This window comes from Harpia harpyja, chromosome 3 (assembly GCF_026419915.1).
Source record: "Harpia harpyja isolate bHarHar1 chromosome 3, bHarHar1 primary haplotype, whole genome shotgun sequence".
NCBI lineage: Eukaryota > Metazoa > Chordata > Aves > Accipitriformes > Accipitridae > Harpia > Harpia harpyja.
Genome location: NC_068942.1, coordinates 6,798,898 through 6,820,789, shown reverse-complemented (window position 1 = coordinate 6,820,789; position 21,892 = coordinate 6,798,898). Strand labels below are relative to the sequence as shown.

At 37.4% G+C, this 21,892-nt stretch overlaps 1 protein-coding gene across 2 annotated transcripts in view; it reads right to left on the bottom strand.

Annotated features, from left to right (window-relative positions):
- Positions 1-21,892, bottom strand: part of SLC16A10 (solute carrier family 16 member 10) — a 93,137-nt gene that overhangs the window by 22,710 nt on the left and 48,535 nt on the right. The gene's annotated exons all lie outside the window — the stretch shown is intronic.

Below are 21,892 nucleotides of genomic sequence, written 5' to 3'. Positions count from 1 at the left end.
AGACTTACAAATATGGCTACAAATGGTCAACTAACTTACTCTGCTTCTACAGATTTTAAATTTCACACTGGCTTATCAGTATTAAGTGCAATACAATAAAAACAATCTGAAATATGTTGTTGCTTTATTCACAATTAAGGAACTTAATTCAAGAAAACAGCAAGACTGCGTTTAATACCAAGAAAATTGAAGGGAACCTAGAAGTGTTCTCCGCAACCACGTCTAATTTACTAGTCATAGATTTAACATAACGCAGAATCCACAAGGACTGTCTAGAATGGGTTGCTTCACTGGCTGGGGCACGCTCTCGGGTCTGAAGGTACTGAATGATTAATGAGCATCACCACAGTACTGTTCTGTGCATTAAGACAGATACATGCTACCAAACTTGCAATGGAGCTCAAGGCAGGAGCAAGAAGCAGAGGGGCAGAGAGTTGGTGGCCAGATAGTGCAAGTAGGAAGGGCCCTCCAGACTGCCTCATCCCAACATCCATGACATCCAGGGGCAAGGACAAAGAGGAGCAGGAACCACCTGCAGTGCCAAACACAACACCAAGCACTTCCAGGAGAGGGTGCAGCTACATCAGCAATGACCAGGGCAGACTGGAAGAACGATTTATCAGCCACTTCAACCTAAAGAACTAAAGCAACTGACAGTAGACTATCAACTACAATGTGATGAGCTACCAGTGTCAGTAATTCTAACCTTTCAAGTCATGTTAAAAAAAACCAAAACAAAACAAAACCACCACACACAAAACCCACACACACACAAGACTGGCTTGATGGATTTGGATTTTTTTTAATATTCTTTCTGGTTCCACACCAGTTTTTGTTGGTTTGTGTTTGGTTTTTGGTTTGGGTTTGGTTGGTTTGGTGGTGGTTTTTTTTTTGGGGGGGGGGGGGGGGTAATCAAGCATGAAGACTAGAAATTACCCATAAGAAATATTTTTCGCACAATCACTTTTTGAAACATGCTTGACAATACCAAATATGCCAAATTGGGCATTAGAAGATGTAAAAGTAATTGGCGTAGTCCTGTGATCTCTGTGCTTATAACTAGTTCTGAACAAGAAACTGTAAAGTCTCAGAGGTGTGAAGAAGCAACCAGAATAAACTGATTTTAAGTAAAGATGTAGTAAAAACATTTGAGAGACAAGGTGACCACAGGCTGACAGACCTGTATGGCAAAAGCTGCACACCAATTTTTGTTACTAATTCTGATTATGTGATACCACTTCAAACTAAAGAACCCTTGATTTCCTATCTATAAAATGGAAAAGTTCAGTTTTAGTAAACACTTTTAGAGCAAAATAGTCCAGATGCTTTCCTGGCCAGAGTGTTAGTACACAAGCAGAGCCTTTTTTGACCCGAATATAAACAGGATTTGCTGAGTGATGGTGATTTTCTTAAGTAAAAAAAATCAGTTGGGTTTCATTTACATGTCACAGAAAGTCTATTAAATCTAATGTTAATTTGTCCAATATAATTGATTTGGTCAGAAAGGAAATAAAAACAAGGGTTAGTGGTTTTGTTTTTAAAGATTAACTTCTAACTTCAATTGAAGACAGAAGCTTGCTCTTTCTATGTTTTAGTTTATTTTTTTCTTTGCTTTAAGACACATTTGGGAACAGAATCTGAAGTTTTTAATCTGGAACGATATTTAAACATAAAAGATAAGTTGTTCTATTTATTCCCTTTCTGTCAAAGGTGAGAAGATGAAAAGCTGAGTTTTCCTACACCCGCCTTTATGTGCCCATCCACACCTGCTGTCCCAGCCCATGAGAGAAGCCAAGGTGTTTTCTGCCATTCTTGTCACCTGTTCCATGTTTCTGCAGCCTCTACCTCGTTTAATTAACAGACCTGATTCATCCACTCCCCAGAGGCTTTCAAAGAGGTAAGATAAAGCTCTACATCTAGATAACTATTAACCCTGCATCTGCAACTGAGTAACTGAATTTCTCAAAGCAGCACCCTGAGGGTGAAATGCTGTCCTCTTAGATCAATGGGGGAAAACACTGGATTCAATGAACTCCTTAAGTAGGAAAATAACCACTACTCATCTCGATCTTCAAATATCTAAATTAGGATTTATTTTTTTAGGTTTCACTCCTCTTAAGCATACCATAACCTTAAAGAGAGCTTCCAACTAGATGTAAGGAGAAACTTTTTTCCCCAGGAGGGCAGTAGGCAGTGGCACAGGCTGCCCAGAGAGCTCCTTCAGTCTCCTTCCTTGGAGGTTTTCCATACCTAAGTGCACAAAGCCCTGAGCAACCTGGTCTGATCCCAGAGCTGACCCTCTGATCCTTAACAGCATATTCAATCTTCAGTGATACAGTCACTAAGTAAGCTGTAACTAACAGCAGTATTATTAACTGAATATCTGAAAATACAGTGATTCAAGATTAATTCAGTACTCTAAGTGCTAACTCATTATGGACTTAGAGACATTTCTTGTAACTATAGGTTAAATGTATTTATTTATGATGAAGTAGCTCAAACAAGATTTCCACAGATTTTTAGCTGATAGAACTACTCAAAAATCCCATGATGGGCAATTACTTGTGAACCTTCACAGGCAGCATCTCATGCATTAACGCTCTTGTCACTGCAGAACTATACAGGCTGTAATTGTATGACTCCTTAGGCATTATCTACAGCAGTCAAATGGGGACCCAGGCACACAGACACATCAAAGACCAAAGCATTTCCCTGTGGGTTTTGCCTGTTCTCAGTAATGTAGCTAACTCTTCAGTCAGAGCTGTGTGCATGCTGAATTGCAGGTCTGATTTTTCCAGATGTAGAAAAGGCCTGTAATTTTCCCTGAGCCAACTAGTACAAGATTTTCCAGACTAGCACAGCTTCTTTACTATTTTAAAATCAGTTATCTTTGTAAAATCCAATTTTCCAGATCAAGACATAGAAAGTGGACAATATAACTGAATGCACCCCTGGCACCAGCATTCTACCTTATACCCTTGCTCTGTATTATCAGAGTAATGCATACAAACTCAGTTCTTACTGTCCAAATTCTCATTACTGTTAGGATAAGACTAGAAGAAAGATTAGCCACTTGGTAGTGGCTGGAACGCTTTAGATATACTGTCTTGGCTAACCTCTCTCCATCCAACCAAGACCCCGATTTTGCCAAGATCTTCCATTCAACACACACACTTCCACTATATTCATGCACCAAATCAAAGACAGAGCAAACTGAGTGTAGCTCTAGTTTCTTTTTCCAAACACAAAGAACCTGAATGAAGTGATAATGAACTAGTAAGAAACAATTCTTTCTGTCAACTGCTTTCTTCCTGTGTATATTCCATTTTGGGAATTCCCAATCAAGTAAGGCTTTAGTAGGCTAAATGCAACGCAATCTCTTTCTCACTGAAAAAGATGGCCAACAGCAATATATAACCTAGAAAAGTTTGAGCACATAAAACCCACCATTTTCTTCAAGTGAATTTTCTTTCTAGTAGCTGGTATAGTGTTATATTTTGGATTTAGTAGGAGAAGAATGTTGATAACACACTGATGTTTTCAGTTAGTCTAAACACTACTTAGCAACAAGTCAAGGATTTTTCAGCTTCTCATGCCCAGCCAACAAGAAGGCTGGAGGGGCACAAGAAGTTGGGAGGGGACACAGCCAGGGCAAACTGGCCAAAGGGGTATTCCATATCATGTGACATCAAGCCCAGCATGTAAACTGGGGGGGGCTGGCCAGGACAGGTGGATTGCTGATCAGGAACTAACTGGGCATCAGTCAGCAAGTGGTGAGCAATTGCATTGTGCATCACTTATTTTGTATATTCCAATCCTTTTATTATTGTCATTTTATTTTTATTATCATCATTGTTAGTTTCTTCCTTTGTCCTATTAAACTGTTCTTCTCTTAACCCAGGAATTTTACTTTTTTTTTTTTTCTGATTGTCTCCCCCATCCCACTGGGTGGGGGGAAAGTAAATGAACAGCTACATGGTGCTTAGTTGCTGCCTAGGGTTAAACAACACACTCATTCAGAACCAGTGTAAGGATAAATGGAAACGTTTACAGAGTACTGTTGGTGCTGTCTGTAAATTGGAGATACTACTCCTAACTGCTCCAAATTAACAGCTTCCTGAAAGAGCTGAGGGGGGTTCTTTTGGTTTTGATTTTTCTTTCCCAAACAGGAGCCTACACAAACTTTTCACTCTTCACACTTCCCAGAAATGTACAAGTTGTATAGAAATCCAGGCAAAACCGTGATTCCTTGGAATGCAAAGTGGTGAGCCGTGCCTGTAAGTAACAAAGATGAAGCTTTGCCTGAGGTGTCAGATGAGTCTAAAACATAACCTTACAGGCAAAAACTGTGATCAGAGATGGAATCTATCATAGTGCTTATGGTATGGAATCTGCCTTGAGGTATAAGCACTTGTAATATCCAGAACTGTTTTAATAATACTGTTTTTTCAGTACTTAATTGACCCTCTTATCCATGCAAGAATTTTAAATCCAGGCACCCAAAATAATTCTAGACTTGTATAACGTATAAGACTTAGCCATCAATCTAGGCACGGCAATACCTCCATAATCTATTGATTTGATTATTACTACCATGGCCTTCGAAAACCCATTCAGTATTATTAGAAGACATGATGGCCTTGTCATTCCATCACTCAAGATATTTTTTTTTCCAAGCTGCAAGTGCAAAAAAGGCAAAAGACAAAAATAAACTAAGTGCATGTCCAAGTAAGGGTATTAGCAATTGACAGGACACAACTGGAGCGGGTATATGTAGTAAAATTATACGGGTGCTCATCTTCAAGACTACAGTTAGATCCTCCAAATTTCAGAAAACTAAAAGCTTATGTTTATTCCACACACATCTCCTTAGAAAAGGACAGCCTTACTGATGATGCACAACCTTTCCGTGCTGTTCGTGCCATCACACAGCAGCCCTCCTTCAATGAACAAGTCAACCACATGCCTGACTGAACAAGCAGATTCCTTCAAAGGCCTAGAGAAAAATACTAACTGGTGCCTTGATAAAGATAGATAAAGAATTTTGCAGTGAACTGTCCTGGAAGATTGAAAGTGTCAGGATGTGCCAAAAAACAAAGCATAAACTAACTCTGGACAAGTCACTGTTTATTCTCTAGGACTCACCAGAAAAAAAGGGGGGCCGGGGTGGACGGGTGGACACACATGACACGACACTACAAAATCAGAGAAAGAAACTTGGTTGCCAGAGAACTATATGATACTAGGCACAAGGGAAATCATTTAATGCAAATACATTTCTGGTCCAGACTCCATCAAAGAAACTTTTACTGATGAGCCAAAAACTAGCAAATGAACCAGCAACTCCTGACTCCTGAACATCTACTGAAACAATGATCTTCATGTTAAGGGACATGAAATAGCATTACTAACACCTAATGCAATCCATTTTTAAGGGAGTGCCATTGTCCCAAGATGGCTACAGTAGCATTTTTTAGAAATTAAGTGCCTTCACATGACAAAAATATGCATATATACATTGTCAAGATAATTCCCATTTACACACCTGCCACAACAGTGATAATACCTCTTTCTATCTCTGATCAATTTAATCTACATAATGAACAAGGATAAAAATTAAAGAAACAAGGTGATTATTACATGACAATCCAGAAATTTTCTATTATTCAACTAAGTAAAGCAGATTAAACAGAATAATCCATATATCATGAAGATTCGGAACAAGTACAACCTGAATTTCTTAAGTAAAACTGAACATAACAGTTAACAGGTTAACTGTTAAAACTATTTAACATTAAAAAAGGTTAAGAATTCAGATTAGATTAAGAAACACTCAAGCTGACAATTACATAGCTAAAATTGTTTGTTTTTTCCCAAAAAAATACCTAGTCCTGAAGAAATTTGCCCTAAATAAAAAAAAAATAAAATCTCAGAGCCGTTATCTTTAAGAGCATGTGAAGGATGAGCATGATCCCAGAGATCAAAATAGGCAACCAATAGCATAAAACTTCCATTGGAGAAACCAAGACAATGGTTAACCAATAAACAGTTTTTCTGCTTAAAGTCACAAATGCTAATCATTAAAGCAATTAAACCAGTTCTCAGGTCTTCAGAGGGTGAATGCCAATTGATAAGCCTGAAAGATATTCAGGGAATAGTGCAAGAAAGCATGCTGGGGACTGAGAAAAGCCTGAAGCATGGGGGACAACCCCTACACCGCAGCACAAGACAGTCCATGACTTCTGCTCTTTCCCTCTTCCATTCCATGTCATCTCTCAGGATATCTTCAGGTCCTATCCTCCACTAGTAGCTCCTGGAGGTGCCAACAGAGACTGGATCCCACTGGAGCCACAAGAGACAGCATAAAGAAATGGGCACAAGGATACTGGTGGATCGGTGTGCCTTAGGCAGCAGCAGCAAGACAAATAAGGCACACCTGTATCTGGGGAAGCTCACAGTGACTGAGAACAAGGATGAGGAATAAAGCCAGGGATACGTAAGAAGTGAAGTGTTACATACATGAGGGCTGAGAGTTAAACTGTTAAATAACTTACCCTTTTTAAGCATTTTTTAAATTTATTCCCATTTGTGACGACAATCCACAACTTAGTCTCAGTTCTGTCTGTTCCTTGTGACCCTGAAGCCATGTTTCCTGGGCCTATCTTACTCAAAACTCAACTAGCCACTATGTCCAAAATTAGCTACTATCAGCAAGTCCTAGAGAGTTACAGGTCAGTCACATTAACTCGAATTTCCAGAACAGCAGCAGAAAAGGAAACAAAACCAGAACTATTCATAAACATCTAACAGGTAACATCATAAGCTAAGTAAGGATCAACATAAATTTGTGCGAAAACAATTTCTCTCTGTTACATAGTGGGTAGCAAACTTTGACAACAGAGGGAAGGACAGATGTAACAAATCCTGATCTTGGTCAGCATTTTGAAATTCTCTGAAACAATTCTCATAAGCTAGTTTGGAATACCTGACTTAAATGGAACAACTGTAAAGATGGATGTTCAAATGTTTGGAAAAGCTATTTTTAATTAGTGATCCACTGCAGAATTGAATATGCCAAAGAAGACTCCATAAAAACCCACCCCAATCTACCACTATTTAACATTTTCATTAATGATATGGACAGTGAAATAATCGAGACTATACTTATTCAATTTACAAATTACATCAAATGATGAGCATTGCAGGCACTGTAAAGAAAAAGACTGGAATTCAGAATGATCTGGGCAACCTGGCATCTCAGTCAACAGTGTGAAATAAATATGATTAGTTTCCCTAAAAACATTAATGTTCAAAAAACACTATATGAGGTAAAAATCAGATGAATGAATACAAAATAGAAGAATGATTTGGCAACAACTCTTTAGAAAGGGAACTGAAGGTTTAGCAGATTAAACTTCAGCATGTTCTAATAATGTCATCATATTGCAAAAGTAATAGAATATACCAATTCATGACACAATGTGACCTTCACATACTGCTCAGTACCAGTAAGGACATAATTCTTCAGCTGAGGCCTATTTTGGTCATTACTCATTATTAAAGACATGGATTATGTGTACAGAATCCAAAAGAAAGATCAGGCAATAAGCAGAAATTTGATAAGCATGACTTATGAAAAAAGATTAAAAAAAGAAATATTTAAAGAGGTCCTTTACCAAAGTAAGTCTGTACTCAAAAAAACTGGGTAAATTGGATAAGGTACTGGGTTACCTCCAGTCTTACGTTCTATGATTCATGAAGTGATTTGACGGATGTCTTAGTATAGTCACAAAGAGATACTTACTGAGTGTTATAACTTGCAAACTTTTTTTTGTAGCTCTAGCTTGGTAAAACTGCTGCACATTTGATTAGAAGTAACCTTATGACTGAAGGAAGGAATTTCTTGACATGTCCACTTACTTAAATTTTAGAAGCGTAATGTAAGTAATTCTTTTCAAATCATTGTGGCATTTTAACTAATGTGATAAAGTTATCAGGTTATAACTTGCATAATTAAAACTGAGCATATTATATGATATGCTATGATTAAGAAATTATGGAATATCAAAACAATGGATTAAGATATCCTGTACAAATACCCAGAGAAACAAGAAAATACTTCATTAACCTCTGATTAACATTGTATGCAATGGACTTATTAAAAAACCACTTTGGCTAATTGTAAACACAATTTAAGATGGATTCTCAAAGCAGCCAATAGAAATGAAGCAACTAAAACCCAATATAGCAAGTTCATCCTTTTTATAATATTAAATTAAAAGCTTATAGTATGGATTAATTTTATTTAGCACACTAAGTAAAATTTTAATACAATTCTGCTGCTACACATCCAGTTTAGTCTTCCTCAACTTTAAAAAAAGAAAAACACATGTATTGTACTATTCTACCTTGTGATGATAACGCCTTGGCCTTGACTTCCAAACAAATAAGATCAAACTTCATTACCCTAGCTTAAAATTACAAACAATAAAAGAATACTGAGAAGAGAAATATAACAGCATATGTTATTTGTCCAGAAATAAGTGCAAAGATATGCTAACAGAAGTGATTTTTTTAAACTAAGAACTGTTAGTAGTTACAGTTACTTCAGTTAAATATCTGATTTCCTTCCTTATTTTTGCCTAAATTAGACATTGCCGGAAATATTTCATAATTTTTATAGAAAGCATATATTTAGCTTCTGACAATTCAGTTCAGCAAAGCTGAAAGTAAGCTTCCAGATGACTATATGGGAGGACAAGTGGGACTAACTGTGTATTAACCAATTAAATGAAGTAGTAAGTGGAAAAAGGGGAGTGCTAACACGATTATAATACAACAAGCAAGACTTCTATTAGAATATTGTTAGCTACAGTATTTACATGTCACAAAAGGATGTCTTCTCACTGCTGAACTTAAGATGTCTGCCTTAGCCAGCTAGTCCTCCTAACTGATTAAAAAAAAAAAAAAAAGAGAGAGAAAAAAGATTCTTTGAGAGGCAATGCAGAAGCCTGAGCCTGATGCTCCAAATTGCTCTCTGGAGAAGCTTCTTATTCTTCAGACTGTATGGACTAGTCAGTCAAACTAAAGGTCTTCAAGTCAAGTGAGGCAAGTACCCCTCAGATTGAACAACAGCTACAACACTGATTCAAGGTCTCTGGAATCTACCATACTGAAAAACTTATCAGGAGAGAAATTATGTTCTGTAACTACTCAGACAGGAAGATGACAAAGGCAAAGAGAAACACTGGAAGCTAGACTAAGATCAGAATGAAAATAAGTGTTTATTTGCATCAGTGAAAGTAATTAGCCAGGAACAAAAAGCTTTTACAAAAGGATGGGTTTTCATTTTACAAAATAGTGCTTTTACCTCAAGTAAATTTTTCAACTCACCAGTAGAATTTAGAAATAAGATTACCAGACAAGATTGTACAACTCATTTGTGTGAAGAGAAAGCAGCTAATACAGTAGCCCCTTCTAAAATTTACGAGCATAAAGATTGTATTTTTTACCGATGCTGAAGTACAACACAATAAGCAACTAACTTGGAGTTAACTGATTAAAATAGGGATTCATTCATCTACCTACATGTTACAATGCTGTCACCTTCTGAGAGGTTGACTTCCTTACTCCACAACAGAATTTGTGCTACTTTTATCAAGTCTCTCAGGACTAGACTCCCTAAACCATAGGACTTAGGCGAGTAAAATCAAAACATAGATTCTCAAATTTTTATTCAGCTGCCATATAATTCTGAGGCCATCCATAACACTTCAATATTAGAGATCTACTTGTGGACATGGTCACAATCACCTCAACTTTCACAGAGCTGAGTGAAATGCCTGTCTCATTCTACTGGGACACACGGAAGAAAGCTCTCGCAAGAGTCTGAATTCTAGATGGAAGTCCCAAAGACACTGCCAAATATCTACCAGATCAGAGTCCAGAGAAATTGAATCAAGTAGTTGTATTTTCATTTAAAACACAACAAAGAGATGATAATGATAGTCTCCCCTCCTCATACAGAGATATAGCCCTTACTCAAGATACAGGTATTTACGTTCAGTTTCCTTTCCTGCCCAGAGAAATCCAAAACCACCTCTCCCTTTTCCTAGGAAATATTTCACTCAGTAGTAATGACAAATTTTAACTCAATCATCAGAAAAGAACCTGAAATATAGCTCACAGCTTGACAATTACTGGCAATCAAATGGAAAGAGCTAGGCTCCAGGATTTCCACAAAGGAAAATTCAAAATACATGGAGAGAAATTCAAAAGTCTGAACAGGATTTAAAAAGCAAAGAAGATTTCTATGCAGCTCTTCTTGAAGCACAAACTGGACACAAAAAATGGTCTGTATATTAGTGAAGGAGGGTTCTTCACTTAATTTTGGTTACTAGTTTTCTTTACTCTGTATGAGGATAGCACAAAAAAACATCAACTGTGATCTCAGGCTTCTGGGCACTTGTGGAGCTTGAAGAGTTTAGTTCAGGTCAAGGTGCTTCAAGCATCCAAAGACAGGATGCTGAGTTTACCATTAAAATAGTATTTAAAAAAAAAAGAAAGACTACACTTTACAATTTAATCTGACTTCAAACTATATGCTCTGTTTGCTATTGGAATAGTTTGTATTATGCAGGAGTACATTAACTAGCATGCTGTTACAGACTGATACAAAGGAAATCATAATGTAACTCAAATTTTTCAATCTGCTAATATCGGACAGACCTGAGGAAGACTGCTTTGCTCTTATCCTTCAACATCATCTTATTGTTGGTACCTGAGTATACCTGCTACCTAAGGTATTTTTTTGCAAACTTTCATTTACTTTCACTTCTAAAAAAAGAGAAAACATTTATTTTATTCTTTTCAGTTTCTATTCTTTCTGTACTTATGATTTTTATTCTTCTCCAGTACTTATTTGGAAAACAGTCTAAATATGCTTTCATAACAGTTACAAGTATAAAGTAGGAAATAATTTATTTCTTTTCCCACCACCACCCCCAATCTCAGAAGTGGACAATCTAGCCAAGAATAAATACTGCCAGATCAACATTGAGAAATACTGGGAAAGAAACGGGTGCACAGGATCATTACGGAAGTGGATAGAGGGGGAAAATTTCACTAACCTGGGCAATCAAACTGCAGCAGATGTTGAGATCTGAAGGGAGATAAATGCAAAGATTAGAAAAGCAAGTAAAGCATGGGAAGCCACTGAAAATTTGGGGTCTCAGAGATATCTGCTTAATAATTACATTGGACCTTTACAAAACCAGTGCCTTGTTAGTCTTCCATTGGAAACAGAAATATGGTAGATTAAGTGGATGAGAAAGGTAATAGTGCTAAAATTGACAGCTATACCTACAGTTTTAACTTTTTTTAGATTATCTACAGTAGAGAGAAATACCTGTTTGACGCACAGTTATCTGTTGGTACTGGACATAATTTAAAAGATACTATCCCATCATTACAAAACAGACTAACAGCAGATTCTGGGAAATAAAAGATGTAGTAGACTTCAGACAAACGACTGATGTAGGAGATCTGAAGAAATGAACAGGTTTCTTGAGCAACAGCCCACAAAAGCAAGTGAATGTAGTGATGGAGACTGATTTTTTTTTTCCAGTTTGAGTAAAAAAATCTAGACATACCAATTAGATATTAAACATTATTTTACACAAAATTTTAAAAGTAGCAAGTTTATGACATAATACAAGCGACTCACAAAACAAGAGACAGTACTTACCTTGTAAGAGCTGAATTTCTTCAAGATGCGCTATGTATATGCACTTTACTGTGGACATGCATGTGTTTTATATATTTAAGTTTAGAGATTTTTGGTTACTAGAGTCCATACAGTATATGTCATACTTTTCCTCATACTTGTCCTTTATGTCTGAATGCAGCATTTATATCTGTGCTTCTATTTGTCTCCACTGTGGAATCATGGGGCATAGGACTTAAAGGGAAGAGAGGGGTGCAGGATTAGGACTGTACGCACAAAATGCACAACTTAAAGAGCTTCACTTATTATAAGGTAAGGTATGTAACTTCTCTGCTATGGCTCCTCGAGCAGGTACCTGTCCCGCTGAAGAGAACACAAAGCAACTACTACTGTCTATGCAGAGATGACCATGGTTACAAGGACAGAACTGAAACAGTGGTTTCTCAAATGAGGAGTCTAATCTAGAGATGTCACACCTGACAATATTAGTGAACACATCAGCGGAAGAGGCTTGAAGAGTTACAAAAACATTTGTAAGCAATGTTACAGATGATGACTAGGGTCTTGTTGGGCAGAACATCAACTACTGCAGTGAGATTCAACCTGACTGTCCTATAGCTTGTCCTGATATGGCAGCTCAGATCTCCTTGGAGAATCTTGGGTGGTTTCTATACCCTTCATATTTTCCAGTATAATTCTTCTTAATGACCCAAAGGTCTTTCTTGGGGAGGGTGCAGTTTAAAAGTGGAAAAGGGCTATTTTTCTGAATGGGCAGAATAGAGAGACTATTTTGTCCTGAATAAATAAGGCCTTTCAGAAACTGAACATATGGAAGTGAATAGTTTTCAAAGTACAGAGCAAGAATTTCAGGTAAGTTCCTAGAAAAACTGTGGCTACAGAGGATCTCATGAGAGCTTGGCTCTTCATTTCTCCAAGTTGATTGCACAGGAAGACAGTTTTTATTGGCACAAGTTCTAGAGGGTAAAGGTTCAAACATTGAATTTGCACAGCAGAATCTGATCTCTTATTAACAAAAACAAGGCATATCACTGATAGAGTGAGAAATGGGTACAGACAAGTCAAAATAGCTAGCTGGTAAAGAACAGACTGAAGGACAAATCATCCTGGTTCAATTTAAGAAGGCAGTCAAAGGTCATAAAACAGTCAGAGTAGTTAAATCATGTAAACACAAGGATCTTGCACTACAGAGGGGAAAAGAGGGGGAATTCAAATCTGGCAACAAAGATCTGCATCATCTATAATCCATATCAGCACGTCCTCCCGTTCATTATGTTGTTTCTAAAGGAAAAAAAAAAAAAACAAACAACAAAACAAACCACCCCCCCAAAAAACCCACAAACAACATACCACACTTTTCTTAGCCAAAGAACAGGCACAAAATGGATGTTCCAGCAAAAGATAGGAAGTATAGACCAGTAGACAGCACTATCTTTTTGTCTGAGAACCGACTATGTGGGCACAGCATTAGACCCAGCAACTTCAAAGTCACAAAACACAGAAGATCTGGAGACAGACTAAGCCACAGGAGGACAGACTAATATTTATCTGAGCTGTCTGATTTTGTGATGCAGCCCAGAAAATGGGTTCATTTATATGCATTAAAAAGTCCTTATGACTAACAAGGACTTTACAGATATTCCAACCATCTCCATGCCCCTCCCAGGAATAAAAATGTGTCTTGTTAGGATGGTGAAGATTTTGAATACAGTTTAGCTTCTGCCCGAGAAGCAGACTGTCCAAATGATGGGCCTTTAAGTGCCAATCATCCATCCTGATGACATATATCTGAAATACATTGCTTTAAAGCTTCCCTATACAGCAGAAGGACCATGACCTTTCTCTCCGATAACAGAGGATACAATTGCAGTATTGCCCATAGCTACCTTTAAGCCCAGAGATTGTCTAGAGAACAGATTCATGAGTTCTGAAAAGACAGTTTACATTGAGGGCACTGTATCTGTCACTAAAACCAGTGAGCTTCCCCCAGTGAACTAGTTGCCCTGGATGTCAAAGGTCCCCCACAGACACTTAAACTCTTCTAGAATTTCAAGGCGGCAGAAGCATATATATAAAAAAATACCTGCCCGTGCCAACCTTCAACAGGTCATATGTGATCACAGATATAGCCTGGCATGTAGCACAATGTACATTTATGTTTTGATCTGCAAGCCTGAACAGGTTCTAGAACTTACTGCAAGAGAGGTATACCATTACAAATGTGGAAGCCAAAGAGGCCACCATAACCTTCATTACTCCAAGGGAAAAGGTTTGGCTGCCGAGGGTTTAAAAACCCTATTGAGCTCTTTCATCAGGTCTCTAAATATTTCACCACTATTTTCTGCAGAGAAGATCTGTCTGTATTAGGCAGCTACCTCAAAGACCAGGGTTAAAATCCTCAAAGCTGTCAATAATTCAAATGACAAGGGCCCTGGTATTGTTAATAGTTTTGACCTAACACAAGCTAAGGAACTTCACACATGTGGTAATGTAATGGAAATGTTGAATTCTGAAAATTAAGATATAACAACCAGTCTCTCAATTACATCTAACTTCAGTTTGCAGGTGAACAGGTTTCCCTAAACCTATTCTTTTTTGAAGATGAAAGTGAGTAGTTTCCTATTACAATAGGAAGTTTCCTGGGAAAAATATATTATTGGAAGGACAGCTGAAAGACCATGGGAGGTAATGACTAGGAAATGAACTGAACTGGAAGGATTATCCAGATGAAAGAGTCCAAGACGACTAGGTATGCTTGGTAATGCAGACTCAAATGCTCAAAATGGCCCAGTGGCCTCCAAAGGAAGCACAGCAAGGCACTCAATCTGTCAGAGCTGTTTGTGGACTGAGCAGAGCAGAGGATTAGTGGCCTGGTAAGAATGCTTGTCATCGCTGGCACTTTTTTCCAGCTGTTCCTAAGGTCTATAAAGAGAGAAGGCAGCTAAACTGATTACCTTCATGCAACATATAATACCATGGGGAGCAAGGAATCTCCTCTGAATTCTTCCAAACATAGTGTATTCCTGGTTTTCATACAGCAAAGTACAGCACCACAGAGGACATACACACTACCATGTATTTTATTTCCCAGTGAAAAACAGCTACACTGCTGGCAGCCAGGCTTATTTAGAGGCTAAACCTTCACTTCATTGTTACAAAGTTTCCCCAAGAATCTGAATAGGCAATTTCCCAGTGGAGCCCGCAAATCTCGTGTTTTCAAGTAAGATGCCATCAGAGCCTGAGAGTCTGTACCTAACAGTGGTCCTGGGGCTGCTATATCTTTCCGGAATACCTTTTAGCTGGCCAGCTGCTTGGAATTCTCTTCAATTTTCATTGAGATAAATTTTCTTTTCCAATACAGTTGATGAAAATCTTAGAGCAGAATCCAAGGTGATGCTTTGTTTCTCGGTAGCAGTTTCTAGAATCTGAGAGAGTATCTACGTATTTTTTTTCCAAGCATTAAGTCTGCAGTCTCACTTCCCTGTTCCTTGGAGGTCCAGCTGAACCTATTCCTGGCATGTGCAGATTCAGAGAAGCAATGAGATACTGAATCTTCAGGGAATCTATCTATGGAAGAGAATAAATCCAGTATTTAAATGTCTCCCAGGACAGATTCTCCCAAGGAAGTTGTTGGAAAAAGTGGCCAGGCACACACTATGTTTTCATATCTTAAATACAAAGCACACAGACACAGAACACATGCACTCCTGTCGTGGTTTAACCCCAGCCAGCAACTAAACACCACGCAGCCGCTCACTCACTCCCCCCCACTCAGTGGGATGGGGGAGAAAATCGGGAAAAGAAGCAAAACCCGTGGGTTGAGATAAGAACGGTTTAATAGAACAGAAAAGAAGAAACTAATAATGATAATGATAACACTAATAAAATGACAACAGCAATAATGAAAGGATTGGAATGTACAAATGATGCGCAGTGCAATTGCTCACCACCCGCCGACCGACACCCAGCCAGTCCCCGAGTGGTGAATCCCTGCCCCCCCCCACTTCCCCGTTCCTAAACTGGATGGGACGTCACATGGTATGGAATACACCGTTGGCCAGTTTGGGTCAGGTGCCCTGGCTGTGTCCTGTGCCAACTTCTTGTGCCCCTCCAGCTTTCTCACTGGCTGGGCATGAGAAGCTGAAAAATCCTTGACATTAGTCTAAACACTACTGAGCAACAACTGAAGACATCAGTGTTATCAACATTCTTCGCATACTGAACTCAAAACATAGCACTGTACCAGCTACTAGGAAGACAGTTAACTCTATCCCAGCTGAAACCAGGACAACTCCACATAGCTACTGCTAACCAAAAATCTCTACATATGCAAGTATGTACCCATCATGGAATGTGAATGTGGATAAGCATCAAAAGTCAGATTAAGTAATTAATCTGTAAATTAAGAAACAGGCAGCAATGCAAGGTGAGAAATATTGAAATCTATTTTTCCTGAGCTATTCTGAAGTTTTAAGAGTACAGTCAGTGTTATGGTAACTTTCACATTGCTTACCAATTAATGGGTAGCTTTGTATACAAGCCTATAACCACATTTAAACAATAAGCCTAATTTTCAAATACAAAATAGATCTAGCCATTCTTTAAGAGTATGTGTTTTGTTTAGAAAAAAAATTTAGACTTAGAAAGGTAAACTTTATCAATACACATTTTTATTGTATTGTCTACCATCCAGTTGCTTTTTTTAGAGTAAAACATGTAATAAATATTTGCACTAATTTGTTCAACTATTCAGTTGTTCAATTCAGTTTTTCATCCCACAAGGTGTCAAACTCTATAAATAAGACAGGACCTATCATTAGCAAGAGGCATTTAATAAAAGTAACTGCTAAACTAAACCATGTCTTTGTTTGAAACTGAATTAATGGAGATATTGTAAGTGTCCCAAGACAAATTACTACGGGACTGAAACATTGCACTGAAAGTGGTAAGATGATAATTTCAGTCACACCAGTATTCCTCAGAGTGGCTGAGTATTGCTATATCAAAAACACAACACAATACTGGGCCCCTTTTTTTGTAAATGTGTTATAATTAATATAGTCCTAAACTCAGACTGAACCTTAGTAGTGACCTTAGCCACTGCTTAGAAAAGACTAAGTGGTGACAACACCCGTTTTAAGCGGTATTTCTTTTCACTCCGCTAAAGCGCAAAAAGCGACAGCGTATCTTTTAAACTACCTAACATGTGACCTTCTAACAAATTTTAACAGAATTGACCTATCACTCTCATAAGAATTAAGGATGTATGATCCTGATTAAGTACATACTTTAAAGGGTAAGAGAGAACAGCACTAAATGCTTAACATTAGACCGCAATTCCTGAAAAACAGCAGCTCTCTGTTGATTAGCAGAACAAGCACAGGACAAGTGGCACAGAAACTAGGTATATTTTCTTTCAAATACACTTAGTCACTTCCTTGTGAGATAGTCCTTATTAAAAACAACCTGGAAAGAGTATTTTGCATTAATCAGACAGATTTCTGTTGTGGACTCCCAATTTAAATCTGAATGGACTGAACTAATTTTTTTATTTGGCTATTTGCCCATTTTAGAGAGACATCGAAAGAAAAAAACCTCCCAGTCACTGCAGTTTACACTGGTTTTAAAATTGAGAGGAATAACAACAGTTTGATTTAGTAATCCTATGAACTATCAGTTTGCTCTTCAACAATCTGAATTAATGCTAAAAGTATATAATGAAATTAAGTCAAAACCTATTTATAATACTTCTCCCAACCCAGTTTCCTAAAATCACATGGAATGGAACACCTACTAATGGTATTTGACACCAATTAAACTGGGATAAGAAAAGCTCTCCCTTTTTGGTTCTCCCCCACAAGAGCCAAGAGGAATATGATGCCTATTTCGCATGCAGCTGATACCTACCAGTCAGAGGCCAGTAATTGTCGCCAGCTCCTTCATACAAATCCTATCTAGCATGCCATATAATGAATTTGTTGATTTTTTTAATTTTATTTAGAGCCTAGTTCATGAGCAGGTTATTTTCTCTGGTTTTAACAGCTTTTACCCTATCTAGCAAATAGGGTGCAGATGGTTAAAATTGCAAAGACCTGGCTAATTCTATCATTCCAACCCCCAAAATGAGCTTTTATTTCTTTCTTACTACAAGTTTTACAACATGCATCCTCCTTTCCAATATGCTTCAGAAAACACAAGAGACACAAACAGAAATCAAGGCTGGCCTGAGAATCACTCAGAGACCCCGCCTGGGACCTTAGATGCTCCTCTGCTGTGCCAAGCCAGCAGACAGCAGCTGATGTGCAGTGACTAGAGCACACCAAGCCTGCAACCTCCAGTTACCATGGACCCCAGTGGCAACACGTAACCCTAACCAGTAGGGCCTGTGGCACCTGTGTTCCATCACATGGTCAAGAACACCCAACACTCTGGCAGAAACTGCCTTTCCAGGTGGGAAAAATGGGACTTGGTAAGTACAGGAACCAGGTCTGAGGGCCAAGGGAAGAGTTGTAGGCATGAGGCTCCATGTATAAGTGTTTTTTCTTAGGGCACTTGCAACCAGCATCCCATTCTAGCAGTCTGGCTATTGTTGGGAATACTTCAAGAGTTTTTCGTATAACAAAAGCTGTCACTTGTCCAAGTATCATATCCCTTTTCCAGAATTGCTACAATTTTAAAAATGCAGTAAACAATGGAACAATAGTAACTTTCATTTTCAAAAGCTGAGGAAAGTAATCTCTGGTTTGATAGTTAGATGTACCAGCAAGAAGTTATTTGTTCTTATAGCCTTTGACTTACCTTGAAGTACGCACTTTTATGTACTTCTGGACATACATAAAATGTGTTTTTTCATCAAAAGCAGACAAAACTAGGATAAAAATAAAGTCCAGAGGTATCTACTGGAGTTGAAGTATCTGTGATGAAGGGCAGAATCCATGCTGTTCCTTCATAAACACTGATCTATTCACTTTCTCAAGCACAGATCCACAGAGACATTCCAAGGTTGTAAATAGTTCCCCCCACCACACATCATTACCCACCAGCAATATATGCTGTGGTTCTTCACTTACTCATGTTTTCATAAAAATAAATATCTCTTTCAATTAAAAAGATTCTTCTTTTTAAAATTACTAAATTTGAGTTAGAGGGATGAGTGTTTGCTCAGTTCTAAAAGCAAACCTAAATTCTTGAATGAGTTGAGGTTTATGTAGAAACAATTACAGAAATGGGGAGGTTAGCTGCAGGAACGCTTCATTCTTTAAGCCCCAAGCAGCAAGCTTACTGTTAGTCCTACAACTGCATCCTCCAACCCAGCGATCTGAACTCCTGCTTTCTGTCACAAAGATTTCTGCTACTGAGGATATATCCATCCTTTGCAATCACATACAACATAATTACAAAATAATCCTAAATATATGACCTGCAGGTATTAAAACTCTTTTCATCCTGATCACTTATCCAAGACCAAAGGTTAGAAAAATCTTACACATTCTGGAAGTGGAAATACTGCTATTTATGAAATTCGAGTTTTAATTTTCCATTTCAACATCAGTAAAGCTAGGGATTATTTTATTAAACTATTTGTATGTCAAGCTTTCTGAAGATTAGCGAGCACTTACACAGTACTTAATGGACCATATACATAAGCAAACAGAAATCTGACATTGATAGTACCTACGTAGTTTTTTTATCAGTAAAAGCACATGAAACTTTATTCCAATTCATACTGTTTCTTACCATCCCTATCGTACTCACTGATCAAAGTTTGGTTTGGGCTTTAAATATTTCAGAGTATGGTCAAGAGTCCTGGGTACATAACACACTAAGTAGTACCTCAATGGTCCATGGATTCTTTGTGAATATTCAAAGGTACCTAAATTAAATTTTGGATAGAAACCCAAATCATAAATAATCAGATGTTTTAAAAGATTAAAGAAAAAAAAAATCAAGCTATTTTCTATTTAGTAATACTATCTGCAAAGCCAAGGATGAGAGCTAAGCTTCTTGTTTAGAATGGTTTTCTTAAAAAGTAGTAGGAGCTTACTACATGTTGTTTAAGAATATTTTCCTCTCTTGTTTACAGGAGGACCAGAGAATTATACAGCAAAATTGAGTATTTAGAGACAAGTAAATTAAAACAAAAACTCATGGGTTTCAGGAGCAGGTTTTGATAATAAAAGTTATCAGTGAAGAGTTCCTAAGAGCTGGTGAAGCTTGCCCTCTCAGAAGTGGCATACAAAGCAAACTGACTACCACTGAAGATTTTGTTATAAATAATTAAGCATCATGGCTCCTCTGAAACTCTGAGCAAAAAAAAAGCTGGAATTTAAATCTCTTAGTATAATTTTGAGATAATCTTTAAAATATTAGATTCTAACTGTACTTTGGAATAGTTTTATAGTGTTATCAAACATTATATTAGGAACAGCCTTGATCTAGTTGTTTTCCTGTACTGGAGCTGTATTTTGCAATCAGAATTTGTGCCAATCTGATATGGGGGAAAAGGCACTCCACAGGAGTGAAAACACACACTAAAAAAAAAATTGTACAATATAAAAAAAATAAAGGGTTTTGTCCTCTCCAAGTCAACCAGCAACTTTAGTCCAATCTAGAAACAAGAAGCATTTGTACAAGCACCTTGGTAAAAAATTACAAGCTTTTTGTTAAATAAATGTATTTTAAAGGTTCTGTATCCTTGTATAGCCTCGTTCTTCAGTTCTCTGCAAGCATTGATGATCATTTACGATCTATCCAATAGCTTTTGCTACAATACTTCCCTTCTACTCCTCTGAACACTGTTTTATTTCAAAAGATCTCTACAAAACTTCGGGGGAAATAGCATAAGATGTCACAATAGCTTAGTCATCTGATGGTACAGTCCTTTGAAGTATTCTATAACACTTTGAAGTAGACTAAGATCTACATTATTAAAAACTAAGTAACAAGAACTAGCCATGAATAAAAGTCAGTTTACAACTGCTCAAAAACAAACCAGCCCCCACCCTAAGGTAATTTTTAAAATAAGTATCTGATGCAGAGTCAATAATCCAACCAATGTATTACCAGAAAGCAGCAACACTGCTTGCTATATCATATACAAACCCGTGGGCTTTTAAGGAGTTGAAGTTTTTTTTACAGAATTCAAGACATTTCTTATCATTCATCTTACTGTTCTATCATGGGTGAATAATAAATATTAACATGACCCTTCTGTTTTCATAGTGGGTACTAGTTCTACTATTCCATACTCTTTATCAAATACTCGAATATGAGGATGTGTAATGATCTAAATAGAGCATCCCATTGCAGGCTGTGGGCTTTTTCCCCCCCCCTTTCCCTTTTAAGTCTTTTGGTTTGCACCACTTTAGTTTAGACAGCACCACCAGGAAACCATTCAAAAGTAATTCACCATTTAAGTAGTGCAGTGAGTACCAGTCAGATACATTTCATGTAATGCATCTCCCAGTTGCATCAAAATTTCTTCGATTAACAGTGTACTACCAGAAAAAAAAAAACCAAACACAAAAAAAACCCTCTGCTAAGGAAACAAATTAACTTTAGTACATGTATAAAAAATGGCTGATTAACAGCTTCCCCACATTAGAAGCTAAAGTTCTATCAGTTACTGTAGACCGCAATGAAAACCAGCTGAATTGGCAGTTAGAAGCACCGGATAACAGAATCAGTTATATTAGTGCTATAGTGGTAAACTACAAAGCTAAAGTCTGGGAAACAGAAAAATCCAAGTATTTTACTTTTAACAAACCTGAAAAATGTTCAGTAAAATATACCCTAAAAATAGACATTTTAACAAACACAATTAGGTAAAACTTCTAATTTTTTTTCTGTTATTTAGTCCTTCCATTATTCTTCTGAAACACACAAGTATCATTGGCAATGTATGCAGCTGAGTACCAAAATAAAGAATTCACTTTGGAATAGTACAGAATACCTTTCAAACACCTCTTTTCATGGTTGAAGTATTTTAAACCTTAGATTGAGAACAAGGAACTAAAATTTTAACTGGCTCAAAAGTTCTGATTAGAGCCCTGGAACCTCTTCTAATCACAAACAACATCAAAATTTATTTCATGTTTCTCCCCAACACAACTTGCACTTTAAATATTGCTTCCTATCACCAATAGTTTT